General features: G+C 36.7%; 1 long non-coding RNA gene across 1 annotated transcript; it reads right to left on the reverse strand.

The window, feature by feature from the left end:
- Nucleotides 1–5,010: 5,010 nt before the first annotated feature.
- Nucleotides 5,011–9,737, reverse strand: LOC123877691. The gene is made up of 3 exons (XR_006798648.1): nt 9,725–9,737; nt 6,090–6,094; nt 5,011–5,077 (listed from the first exon to the last, which is right to left on the reverse strand). It is a non-coding gene; the product is annotated as an uncharacterized LOC123877691 (long non-coding RNA).
- Between the last annotated feature and the right edge of the window lie 4,394 nt (nt 9,738–14,131).

Consider the following 14,131-nt stretch of genomic DNA (forward strand, 5'->3'; position numbering starts at 1 on the left):
TAAGAGATTATGGAGCTTAAAGTGCAGCGCACCAGCCCTCTTTTTTAATTAAAAATAGCAAGCAAATGAGCAGGCTGGTCACCTGATGTTAAGTGATTACCACCGCCCATGAAGCAGCATTGCAGCACCAGAAAAACCGCTTAAGCGTTGCCGACCTTTCAAGAATTTGTTGGTCAAACCCTTGAATAACCCCATGTTATAATCAAGTAGGAATCTGCGACGAATTGGTTCCACAGTCTGCATGAAAATTACAATATTCTGGTTATACAAGTGTAAATTAAAAATTTATAACACTCCCGATAAGTGAAGGCATCTTGACAGCTTGACATAAATTTGTCAATTGACATAATATTAAGAACCTAACGGTTATCTAACCTTCTTTTCTACAAGAAAACTAGAAAAGAGCTGATAACTCTTAAACGGCTGAACCAATTTTTTTGGATTATAGCTAAGAACACTCTCGATCGGAGCCACCTTTCAAACAAAAAAAAGTAAATTAAAATCGGTCCATTCGTTTAGGCGCTACGATGCCACAGACAGATACACAGATACACAGATACACACGTCAAACTTATAACACCCCTCTTTTTGGGTCGGGGGTTAAAAACGAAAACTTGCAAGTTATATTATAAAGAAGATACACAATACATCAAGAAAGCTATACGAAAGCCATTCGGTGTTATAACAGTGCCCTTGAGAATAGCTTAGAATATTACGTGATTTATCAAAGCGGTGTGGAAGGCGCATAATTCTCAACTTAACTCGTAAAGTTTTAGGGATACCTAGTTTATAAGAAAATATAGAGCAGCTGCGTGCTTGCCGACCTTTAGGGAAATGGATTCATAATAAATTGGTTTGCGTCTACATACCTATACAAGGAATCCAAAGCTTAATTTGCAATAATCCGCTAAACCAGACAAATATAGTGCAACATGCAGCATGCGATATGCACCGCCCGCCCTCCCACTGTTAACTGTGCAGAAAAAGCCAGCCACCAAGCAAGCAATACACACCACCAATTCTTTCAATTTCTTTGCAATTAGACATTGTAAGGTCTACATCTCCTGAAGATGCTCCGGCGTCGGGTCGAAACGTGCGTCGAGTGGTTTTGGGATTTATGTCGTGCTGCGTGACTGTGGTGCGAACAAGGGCTAATTCAAATTCAAATTCAAATCACATCACATCACACTAATATTATAAAGGCGAAAGTTTGTATGTGTGTGTGTGTGTGTGTGTGTGTGTGTGTGTGTGTGTGTATGTTTGTTACTCCTTCACGCAAAAACTACTGGACGGATTTGGCTGAAATTTGGAATGCAGATAGATAATATCTTGGATTAGCACATAGGCTACTTTTTATCCCGGAAAATCAAAGAGTTCCCACAGGATTTCGAAAAACCTAAATCCACGCGGGCGAAGTCGCGGGCATCGGCTGGTTCAAAATATTTTTATCCAATTAGACTTTTACAAGTTCTTTTGAATCGTCAAAAGCATCTACCACCGGATAATCAATCTAATTCAATCGAATCTAATGGAATTAAAAAAACTCGCTAAAAGCAAGTAGCTACCGGGTAAATAACTAACTACCCTACCGTGATTGGGCGCATACAACCGAAAGGTTGGTGGGTCCATGGGAGGTGGAGGGTTGCCTCTATATGGCCTCTCCAATTTATCTAATAAGCTTACATGGTTGTTAAGAACTGCCTAGTCAACAGTTACATGATAACCTACTTCTGATAGGCGATCTAGTGAGGTTCTGCGCATCAGCCTCCGAGCCTCTTAGGTGGGAAATCTGAAGTGCCCATATGCAGCACGTAGTGTTAAGGCTGCTCTGCACGATTTCAATTTTATGTACTAGATGATGCCCGTGACTTCGTTCTCGTGGATTAAGGTTTTTTAAAAATCCCTTAGGAACACCTAGTTACACAAATTTTTAGCCAACTATAACTAACTATGACCGGCTTAGCAGATAGTTAAACTTAGGTGTATTGGTTGCATTAGACTAAAATGAGCTACGCTAGAAGACTCACATCGTCATCCCTTCATTCAGCTTCACCTACTTGATCTTCGTTTTGCTATAGATGTCGGAGGCTTAATTTATTCGCCACCTCCCCTCTTCGCTCTCCCCTCGCGCTCATTTAAGAGTTCCTACCCAAAGTTCTGCCTGCACGCTCTGCAAAAACATTCTAGGGGTAGGACAGACAAGACTGCGCGGTGTAGGGGCAATCAGATTCCTTTCTTGGCCCAATCTACAAATAATATACAAATATTTGGCCAAATAGCAGTCAAATGCTTTTTGGCTATATGTAATCAGTTATACATAATTTTAGGGATGAATATAATATAGGTTACTCTTCCGACCGCACTTAGTTGTAGTCGGCTAAAGCTAAGTGTAGCTTTTGGAGGCTTTTAGACGTAGGTATAGGTAAGTAACATAATATTTTGTAAATAATTTTGTTAGTCTATTTGTTTATTTGTTCATAATGTAAACTGTCCTTACAATAACCCCTAATGCAACAGTGCACTCTAAGCTAACATATATATATATACCTACTTATAAAAAATATATTTATTAAACTACTACTTAACAGCTAGGTAGTAAAAAGAAGGACGAAAACATACCTATTTCCCTATTTCACACTTTGCAAATACCACGTTAGGCGTTGTGTAAATCACCCTTAACACTGTCAATCTTCATATAAGCCGTAAGTGAGAGCTTCTCAAACATTGATCACCTATGCCCACAGCCATCTTAACCTGATCTCTAATTAAATTGAAATGAACTCTAACCCCCTAGAATAAGGTACATTATGATTGAATAAATTGTTGGTCAACCTGTGTTATGTAGGATGAAAAATTACTCGACAGAATAAGCCGGTCTGCTTTTCATGAGGGGCAGGAGCGATACGATATCTTCAACTGTCAAAATATTAGTCCTCATACTATTTATGTATTTATGTCATACTAGCTACCTTGGCTTCGCACACGTGCTTGAAAACAAGGCCTATGTCACTCAGGAATACTGTAGCTTTCTACTAGTGAAAGAATTTTAAAATCGGTTCAATAGTTCCAGAGATTACCCCATACAAACAAACTTACAAAATGTACCTCTTTATAATATTAGTATAGATTAATTTATGTTATATTAACACTAATATTATAATTAATGCGAAAGTGTGTCTGTCTGCTAGTTCTTATTCCGTTTACCCACTCTAAAACAGCCACCCTAGGGTGTAAACTTGGAAATGTGTGTCCGTCCGTCCACCCTGGACTAAAAAAAAATACAAGTAGGTACTTTGTACGTCCGGGCAGAGTGAAATGTGTTATAGCCCACAGAACGTCACTGAAAATCGGCTTCTAGTTATCACAGGGTTGTTCCAAGTACCCTAACTATGTCGTGAACTCTGACTAGGGGTTGATAGATGGACACATATATCCGAGTATCCCTGGGGGAGGCTGTTTTAGGGGTGGATAAACGGAATAAGCGAATAGACTCAATGAAATTTTGAAGACACGTTCTAGAAATTACTGTCTAGTGAGTAGATCTATGTGTGTGGAACGTGGATTGCCAGATAACCATCCCATGCTCTGGTCACTAAATCCGTATACCAAAGGTCGCCTGTAAGAGATTGCTATAGCAATTAGACCACCTTTGCACCATCTGGTATAATTTCTTCTGTATGTATTTTTTCTGTATATATGTTTGTGTGTGCAATAAAGTTTTCCAAATAAATAAATTTTTGTCGTAATCGAACCGTCCCCGTGTCGTAAAGAAACGTACGTTTGATGTTTCTTAGATCATATGATTTTTCTATGAGCAAAGCCAGAGGTATCGACCTAATACTTAACCTTTTGGATTCTATTCACGCTGTTATTCTAACAAGTAGTACCTATCCATGGTTTTGTTGATCACATTTTGATTGTATTTTTTTACTTTTCTGATTACTTATATAAGAGGAAAAACTGACTGACTGACAGATCTATCAACGTACGGGTCAAACAAGTGGACGGATCGGACTGGGCATGCAGATAGCTAATGTGACGTAAGCATTCGCTAAGACAGGATTTTGAAATTTCAACACCTAGGGGGTAAAATAGGAGTTGGAAATGTATGTAGTCGACGCGAACAAAGTCGCGGAAATTAGTTAGTTTATAAATAAACTATATGATACTCGCGCCCTGGTCCGTGTGGATTTAGTTTTATATAAACCCCGAGAGAAAGCTTCGATTTTCCGGGATAAAAAGTAGTTAATATCCGTCTTCGGAATGTAAGTTATCTCTTACCACATTTCATCAAAATCGGTTAAGTTGTGAAAACAGACAAACGAAGAGACACACACACAGACACGTGGAAAGTCAAATCCCACGTGATTTTTAAAAAATCTAAGTGTTCGCGGTCGAAATCGCGGGCATAGTATAGCTTTATATGAACCTCACCTGAGTTAGAACTTCGTAAAGGACCAAGTTATTAAAAAGAGGAAGTAAAACCAAGCCTCTAAGAAGTGAATGTTTCTTTCAACTCCCGGATGCATTGCGGCTTCCATTTCCCTTTGCCGCCAACTTTGCGGATGCGGAAAATATGGATCGTTATATTTTCGTTTGAGCTATCTTTATAGGTTTTCTTGAGGAAATTATTGATTCCGTTTGAAGAAATATAAGGATAGGTGAGATGAGTATCTTAGATGGTTTGTAGGATTCCCTATCTCCAGAGAAAAAGTATTAACCCTTTTAGGATCACTTTTTTGCCTGTCTGTCTGTATGTCCACTTGAGGGATTCAAAAGCTGTAGGGTACATCCCGTCGACTTGGAATAATGAAATTTGGCAGCAATGACTTACGGTTACGGTTACATGACAACAAAAAATTATAAAAATTTCTTATTTGAGGGTACGGAACCCTTTGCGTGCGAGTGAGACTTGCACTTGACTGATTTTTTAAGGAAATACCTAGCGCGCTCCCCAACTCTTACTAAGTATAGAGCGTAGTTTGGTTTTCATTTGAATATCTGCCAATCAAACTCAATTAAATTTTGTAAACACGTTTTAAAAACAAATCTAGGTATCTGTGGTTTGTCAGATTATCTGTAAAATTGTGTAGTCATAGTGTAGTCTGATAATTTTTTATCAGTCTGTGTATTTTAATTTTCTTTGTAGCTATTTTCAAGTAAGACATTTTGCGTTATTTCAAGCAGTAGTGCCATTCTCTCCTCTGCCTTCCTACTATGTAATTTATAATGGATATTGATTGGTCTTTGAACGACACTCCGAGGCCTCATGAATTTTGAACCATACTGCTTCTATCGCAAGTGGTATTGATTGATGTTTCATTATGTATAAGACCACAGAATTCAAGTTCTCTTCATAGAAATGGTAACTGTTATATTTTATGTGAATTAGGTACCCACGATACAGAATTATCTAGACACAAAAAAATTGTATATTTTCGTATGTATGTAATTGTAATGTATGTAGGTAAAATTGTATGTATTTGGTTAATAATTATATATTTTTTTATACTGGGAAGAATATCGTAGAACTTGACCAATTCACTCGTACAAGCAATTCGCAAGAATATGTCTCGCGCATATAAAGCAACGAAAATTCAACTGTAACGCTATGTAAATAAGTCCACTTTTACATTTTCATACACTGATGGGTCACTGCCCATTTGCGCGATTTCACGCTCCCTTAACTCTACTACAATTATTCTGAATTCGGTATGTTCTTTATGGAGTCATATTTGTGTGCGAAAGCTACAATACAATGTTATAATTATAATTAATACAAATCCGTTTAGTAGGAATTATAAGAAGAACTTACCAAAATTAAAAGATTAATTCACCGAGTCAAGAGACACATGAATTTGCCACTTTTAATACCAACGGCCTCCGAAATTATAAGCGCTGAATTTAAAACAAACGCCCGCTGTTGCTTGTTAGCGGGCCTTTGTCACTGAAATTGAAAATTTACATAATATTTATTATACGAATCCACTTTTAACAAAGTATCTTTTGAGGGACACAAAGGTCTTGAGTCATGACCGAGCACAAGTGTAAATTAAAAATTTATAACACCCCCGACAAGTGAAGGTTACAGTAACTAGAAAAGAGCTGATAACTTTCAAACGGCTGAACCGATTTTCTTAGATTATAGCTAAGAACACTCTCGAACAAGCCACCTTTCAAACAAAAAAAACTAAATTAAAATTGGTTCATTAGTTTAGGAGCTACGATGCCACAGACAGATACACAGATACACACGTCAAACTTATAAGATCCCTCTTTCTGGGTCGGGGGTTACAAACTGCCGAATAGCCAACGTAGTCGAAATTCCACGAACACGTACGAAGCGATTTACTGTCTTGTTTCTATTTAGACACACTAGGAAATAGGAATATGAAACTCCCTTCCAGTACGTATAGGTTCTGTAAAATCGCTACAGAAAAACTTTGTTACCTTTATTAGAAAACCGAAAATCAAAAAGGACAGACAAAACAAAAATGAAAACAATTTAAGTAGTATATTAAATTGAAAAATATAAAATTTCTACATTATTTTCCAACTTTACACTAAAAGCATTAGCCCATTACGGACTCCATCATGCTAAGCAAGAAGCGACACGGCCAGGCATCAATGGGGAGGTGGTATATCTGTTACATTCATTCTATTTGACCAAATGGGCTAGTAGAAACTCGATTTACTCTTTGAAAAGTAGGTATCACTTAGTAGGTAGGTACACACACTAGGTAGGTATGTGTGTGTTCCACGGTAGCGAATAAACTACTGGGCCGATTTTGATTAATGAGGTGTCAAGTGATTCGTTATTATGGTCCTACATTTTTAACCGACTTAAAAAAAAGGAGGACTTCAAAATGGCAAAAATCATGTTGCTTCAAAAACGGATCACAATCGCAAGTCTAGCGTACTTACTCATATTAATAGAGGTCAGTGCAATGGCTAGTCATGACTTATTTCAAACGGCTTTTAGAAGGCTTCAAGTTTAATAATGGTTCAGAATATATACCCTTGCTAGAAATAGCATGGTAAGAGTAAAAGTTTATTTGATCAAAGAGAGTAAACACCAATTAAATAGCTTTGAAGACTCTCAAAAGCTAATAGAAGGAAGCAGGGCTCTCTCCGTCACTTACTCCGTACAATCGTAGTTCCAATTTCATTTGAATACTAAGCAACCAAAGTCCATGAAATTTTGCAGACATATATTCTAGAAACTAATATCTGTGCCTGTGGTGTTTTAGATTTTTCTAAAAGTATGTAGTTTTAAAATTTGTGAATTTCAAATGTGAAAAAAAATAGAGCATGGATATACCTCAGTATTTGTTTGTCTATCTGTAACAGTCATTTAATGCAGAAACCAAAATATATGTAAAGCTAAGATACGTTAAATAGGTTACTTTAGAAGGGAGTGTACTCAAAATTGTAAATTAATTTTTTAAGGGTTCCTCTTGAATATGACGAGATTCGCTTTTATAAATAGAAGCTGTAATTTGTCGCTTTTAGAACAACGTTGGTGGCCCTGCGGATATTTATGCTACGAAATTCTATGCCGTAGAGCTACGACACGCTACGGTTACTCAATTAGTATAGGTAATGTTATAAGAGAATCACTTTGCGGTATGTGAAGTGAAGATGCAGTCTACCTGAAAATACTTTGCCTTGTAAGGAAATTGCAGTAAATAATTATGTTATGGTACTAAAGAGGTAAAGAAAACAATTGGTTGTCTGTAAAGTCGGTTTACTGACGATAGTTGAACGTGACAACAAAGGCCGATTGTGCTTCTTTGTCGCTCGTTCCGCGCTCTCGCTTGCACTTCAAGCCTTACATGGAACGCCTCAGAGCGAGGTAACGCCGCATGAGTCATGTTTTTTCGTGCGTGCAGCCGGCTCTATCGAATTATAAGACGTTGTCACGTCAAAAGTTATGATAGCCTAAAGGTAAAAATGCTTCGATCCTTATCAAAGGAACAAGGGTTTAATAACAGGAAATGTACAACAGAGTTTAGAAAACTGCGTGCGTTACTTTTTGGAAAGAAAGAACCGTCTTCAGGTATAGGATTATGATGTAATTATGACCTCAACAGTTTTAGTTTGTGAGTTTACTTTTTCCATAGCACTTTTTAGGGTTCCTCAAAAGGAATAACGGAACCCTTATAGGATCACTTTGTTGTATGTCTTTCCGTCCGTCCGTCCATTCGTCGTCGTGTCTGTCAAGAAACCTATAGGGTACTTCCCGTTGACCTAGAATCATGAAATTTGACCTTATAGCAAAAGTACAGGAATAAATCTGAAAATCGCGTATTTGTGGTTACATCATTAAAAAAAAATTAAAATGTGTTTCGATTTTGAAAGTAAGATAACTATACCAAGTGGGGTATCAAGGGCTTTACGTATACATTCTAAAACAGATTTTTATTTATTTTTATGTATAATAGTTTTTGAATTATCGTGCAAAATGTTGGAAAATTACCCGAGTACGGAACCCTCAGTGCGCGAGTCTTTTTGTTTTTTTTTGGCTCGCACTTGGCCGGTTTTTATCAAGTAACAAGATGTTTTCAGTGTAACGTAAGTGGATAGACCGAGAGATAGAAAGTCATTATTGCACACAAAACAGATAAAACAAAAAGAAATGAAATTTTACATAATACATGCAAAGACGGACTTCTTGTTTAATGCTGGTGTAAGGAAGATTATCCTTTGAAATGCCACTAACTGGAATATGCATTATATCAATAGCAAAATTACAGCTAAATGACGTCAAAAGCTCCTTTAAGTCCATTGAGTTGCTTTACAAAACTCAGTATTCATAGCTTAAGAGCTGGTGTATGGTTTAGAAGATATATTTACAACCCCCGATCCAAAAAGAGGGGTATTATAAGTTTGACGTATGTATCTGTGTATCTGTCTGTGGCACCGTAGCTCCTAAACTAATGAGCCGATTTTAATTTAGTTTTTTTTTTGTTTGAAAGGTGGCTTGATTAAGAGTGTTCTTAGTTATAATCCAAGAAAATCGGTTCAGCTGTTTGAAAGTTATCAGCTCTTTTCTAGTTACTGTAACCTTCATTTGTCAGTGGTGTTATAAATTTTTAATTTACACTAGTGTTCTTATGATTGAGGAGTTCTTTCTCATAAACCTACTAGCTCTTTAACTATCAGGTGATAGTCACGTAAAGTGAAACTGAGATTAAGTTTCGTAGCACTTTCGTAGATATTCACGTAGCACTCAGGTAACTACGAGATGCTACGACGTAGCAAGCAATGTTAGAGTATTATTAAATTAAGAGCGAGAATTTCAAGCAAGGAAATAAGGAGATCACTTTGCTATATTGGAAGGGAAAATGCAATTTAAATGAAAATGCACTTATGAAAAGTGTTTTACTTAAAATTCATACAATAGAAGTATTAGATTATAAATGCGAAAGTATGTCTGTCTCTAGTTTGTATGTCTGTTGATTTTTTCGTCCCACCCGTTAAGAGGGGTCTCTCCGTCACTCGCTCTATACAAACGTAGTTCGTCTCTCATTTGAATAGTAACCAATCATATTCAATGGAATTTTATAGAAACGTTCCGGGATCTATGCCTGTGGTTTTCCAGATTTCCGTTGATATATTCGGTTTCAAAGTTGCGCGGTCTTAAAAATTCCCATACAAATTTTTGAGCCCCTGTAATTTTAAAACTACATATTTTTAGAAAAATCTAAAACACCACAGGCACAGATATTAGTTTCTAGAATATGTCTGCAAAATTTCATGGACTTTGGTCGCTTAATATTCAAATGAAATTGGGACTACGATTGTATGGAGTAAGTGACGGAGAAAGCCCTGTTAAGTCGATTCTGATGGTTGATACAGAGACAGCTTGCATTTCTGGGATGAATTAAATACTCATCCAAGAAGCGTACCTTTAGTAACAGCAGACTGTGGTAGCAGTGTTTTACTATCATAATAAAATTAATTTCGTTCATATTTTTATTAACAAAATGTTTTAAGCAAATTTTAAGGTTCAAGCGCCCTTGTTTATTATCATCTATCTTTACCTTGAGTTATGTTTGTGTAAGGTCTGAAGATCAGGTTATGGTTATTTAGATGCAAATTAAAGACAACCCCAGGGCTATTGTGGAGAACAGACTTGCCACTATTATGTCGCAGCTTCTAAAGTGTTTCAGGGTCAATATTTATGGCAAAAAGTCATCAATTGCTTAAAACAATGATTTTTTAGTCACAATCATGATAATTTGATCCTACTCAGTTGAATACTCGCGCTGTGTTATCTAAATCTAGTAGATATTAAGTAAAGGATTGTTAATTAGGTACAGTCAGCAACAAAGCTAGGTTTACACTCACCCATAGTCGCTTAAGTACTGGCGGGTGTAAAGTGGAAACCTGGCTTTGTTGCTGACTGTACCTACATCTATTACTATGATCATTATTCTCTGGAGAAATACATTTTTTTCTGTATACTTTTACTTAAAGTAGTAGGTTTAGATGGTTTAAAGTGTATAATATTATTAGATATGTACACTGTACATTATGTTTAGAGGTTTAAAATCTGATATTCATCAATCAATACCTACATCAAAATGTTTGCAAATTAAACAATATTACTACTAGGTACTTATGGATTTGCAAGCTGAACTGGCAGTGGACCATGTATGTGGTAGGACCTACGGCTGATGGAGCAGACGTATTCTGGCATGAAGACCACTTAGCTGTTGTGTGAAATGACCTCCAGCTCGTTGGTCCGATGACCTAAAGAAGGTGACAGGAAGCGGGTGGATGAGGAAAGACCGTGTTTGGTAACCCAAACAAGGTGATGGATTGTTTTGAAAGGTCTTATGTCTACATTATTTTCAATTCTGAACAGGAACATTGTATATTTTGAATTGCAAATTCCTTGACAGGTAATATGATCAGCGCAGGTACGATATTATATTGTTACGATATAGTGTAGTAAATCTCAAGGAGCATGAAATTAATTTCGTATTTTTATCGATATTTTGATTTAATTCTCCATCCAGATACCCTTACTTGAGCGCGGTAGCGGTACTAGTACTAGTAAGTGGTAGGACCCGCGCAATCGCCATTCTGTCGAGGATCAAGCACAGGGTGCAAGCCCCAAATAACCCCTCCGTTTCCGTTGACGAAGGGGTAGGTATGTGTTAGGTATTCTCTGTGTATAATTTTTTTTTTAATGTTTTACTAGCCGATGCCCGCGACTTCGCCCGCGTGGATTTAGGTTTTTCAAAATCCCGTGGGAACTCTTTGATTTTCCGGGGTAAAAAGTAGCCTATGTGCTAATCCAGGATATTATCTATCTCCATTCCAAACAGCCAAATCCGTTTAGTAGTTTTTGTGTGAAGGAGTAACAAACTAGAGTGGAACTGACTGGAAAGCGCACTAAAGGGGTGCCGCGCGTGGTCGGCGAGCGCCGACACAGACGAAGTCCATACTTATATAGTTTCCCTAACTTGTAAATAACTACAAACTTGACATTGGCTAATCTTTGTAAAGCCAGACGAGAGAGAAAAAAATAGTTGAAATATACATGTTCATAGTGAATACATAGTATGTTATGTAAATGATATTGATCAATAAAGTAACTTGATAAGGTAGAGAGGAACCGCGATGTGTCGCGTACATTTTATGCGGTTGTGGTATGTAATGTGACGAGGAGGTAGCGTCCGCAAAAAAAATTACAAGTATTTCTTTAAATTTGTCAAGTATGTTTTTGGTATTCGATCAAATTAATTATCTAAATCGTCGGAGGAACTACCTTCTGCCTCCCTCCACGTATCCCCCGGTTGGTACTAAACGAGGGACGAACTCGGCGGCTTTTTATCACCCTTGTTATAAATAAAATGCTCACGATTTAAAAAAAATGTATCCAAATTTAGTAAAAAGTTACATAATAAGTTAAAACGGTGCCATCTTACGATTTACTAATTATCAATATTAAAACTATTCTATAATCTCGACTTTGTCCGCGTGGACTGCACAAATTTGAAACTCCTATTATATTAGGGGTTGAATTTTCAAAATCCTTTCCTAGTGGATGTCTACGTCATAATAGCTATCCCGTAGTTTGAACCGTGCGTTGATAGGTTAGGCTGTCACTCAGTTTGATAAGATAAGATAAGTATAAAAATCAGTTTATTAAGCCAGGTGAATGGCATGTGGAAGCCCCTACAATTAGAACTAAGTCCATTGTCCAGCAACGGACGTCTGTCGACTGACGATGACGATAATGATATAATGTCACAATTCGAACACCCAACACTTTATGTGTACACAGCAAATTTTAGCAAAATAAATAATATCTCCTCCTCAATCTGTTCTTCTCCTTTGGATCGACCTGTTTTGTTGCACTCCGAGTGAACTCACAAGAATTGCAATGTGGTCTATTTGTTATGACTAACGAATTAGGAACACCTATAATGCTAGATGTAAGTGTTGAAAATAAATAAATAAATAAAATATATTTAAATTGCATTTTTTTGCCAACCTTACCAACTTATATGTTGGAACTTTACTATGATTTTCTTGAACTAAGTCATGAGTGATATGGCGCGTACATAATATGATATGCGGTGTTCGTTATGATGACATTGAGAGTACTCGCTGCAAATTAATTTTCTATGGTAGGTACAATTAAATATTTGTATTCATGAATATTGTACATTAGTACAAAATATTAATTTTGACTGTAAGTAATTACTATCATATTGTTACTACTATGATGATTATAAGTAATGACCAGATGATGCTCTGTTGATGTTGATGTCTGATGATGTTTTTTTAATCTCAAAGGAACTCTTCGATTTTCCAGCCTAAAAAGTAGCCTATATACATTATGGTAGATGTCCGATGGCCAAACTTCTTCCACGTGGAATAAAGTTTTTTAAAATCCCGTGGGAATTTTTGATTTTCCTGAACCAAAATGGCATAAGTTCCAGGATTCAAACCTCTGTACCAAACGTCAAAATCAGTTGAACGGATAGGTTTCTTGACAAACAGACTACGAAGTGATCCTATAAGGGTTCCTTTTTTCCTTTTAAGGTACGGAATTCTAAAAATGGTGTAAGATGACCCATACAAATCTGGATCATGAGCTAGTTATTAAAAAAATAAGCCAAATTTTTCTTAAGAGACCATTTTAAAAATATACCTACGAGGCTTAAATTAGTAAATGTGTTTTAAAAGCTTTTTTTGCAGACGCTACATCTAATTACACGCTCCACAGCACCCCTGTAATGAATTTAAGCCAGAATGTTTATATGTTGTGGCATTTTACCTTCCCTTTTTATCTACTTGTGGCTTTTTGTTGCATGGTACCTATTATAATAACTTTAGTATAGCTTATGCTAAAATTTCTTCCTACAATGTCCTATCTCTAAATCCATACTTAATATTATAAATGCGAAACTGTATTTGTCTGTCTGTCTGCTAGCTGTTCATGGCCCAACAGTTTAATCGATTTTGATAAAATTTGGTACAAAATTATTATACATTCCGGGGGCGGACATAATATGCTATTTTTTATCCTGGAAAATCGAATGGTTCCCACGGGATTCTTAAAGGTCCATCCGTTTAACAGAACCGAGGAATTTAGAAAAGCATATAAATTGAAACATTAAAGTTATGAATTTATAGTTTTCAAATGAAAATCTTGCAATAGTCACAAAATTTTGCATACGGGCCCCTGAAGACGTTTCTCTATTCGACCGTTGCTTTAAATTTAAAGTAAGGTAATAAAGTATGGAACTAATTCCAACAACCAGGAAAGCTAAGAAAGCTGTTTAATAGTTGTATGAAAACTTGGATGGTGCAATCTCAGCTCGGAAGACGCAGTCAAGTTTAATTCGAACTTTTTGGAGTGATGTCTTATTTACATCTTAGGTATTAAGGCGATCCCCAGAGCATGGCTTTGCGCTAGCGCTTTTTCCTCGCTACTTTTAAATATTCACAAGTGTAAATTAAAAATTTATAACACCCCCGACAAGTGAAGGTTACAGTAACTAGAAAAGAGCTGATAACTTTCAAACGGCTGAACCGATTTTTTTGGATTATAGCTAAGAACGCTCTCGATCAAGCCACCTTTCAATTACACAGATACACAGAAACA

The sequence above is a fragment of the Maniola jurtina genome, chromosome 24 (genome assembly GCF_905333055.1).
Source record: "Maniola jurtina chromosome 24, ilManJurt1.1, whole genome shotgun sequence".
NCBI lineage: Eukaryota > Metazoa > Arthropoda > Insecta > Lepidoptera > Nymphalidae > Maniola > Maniola jurtina.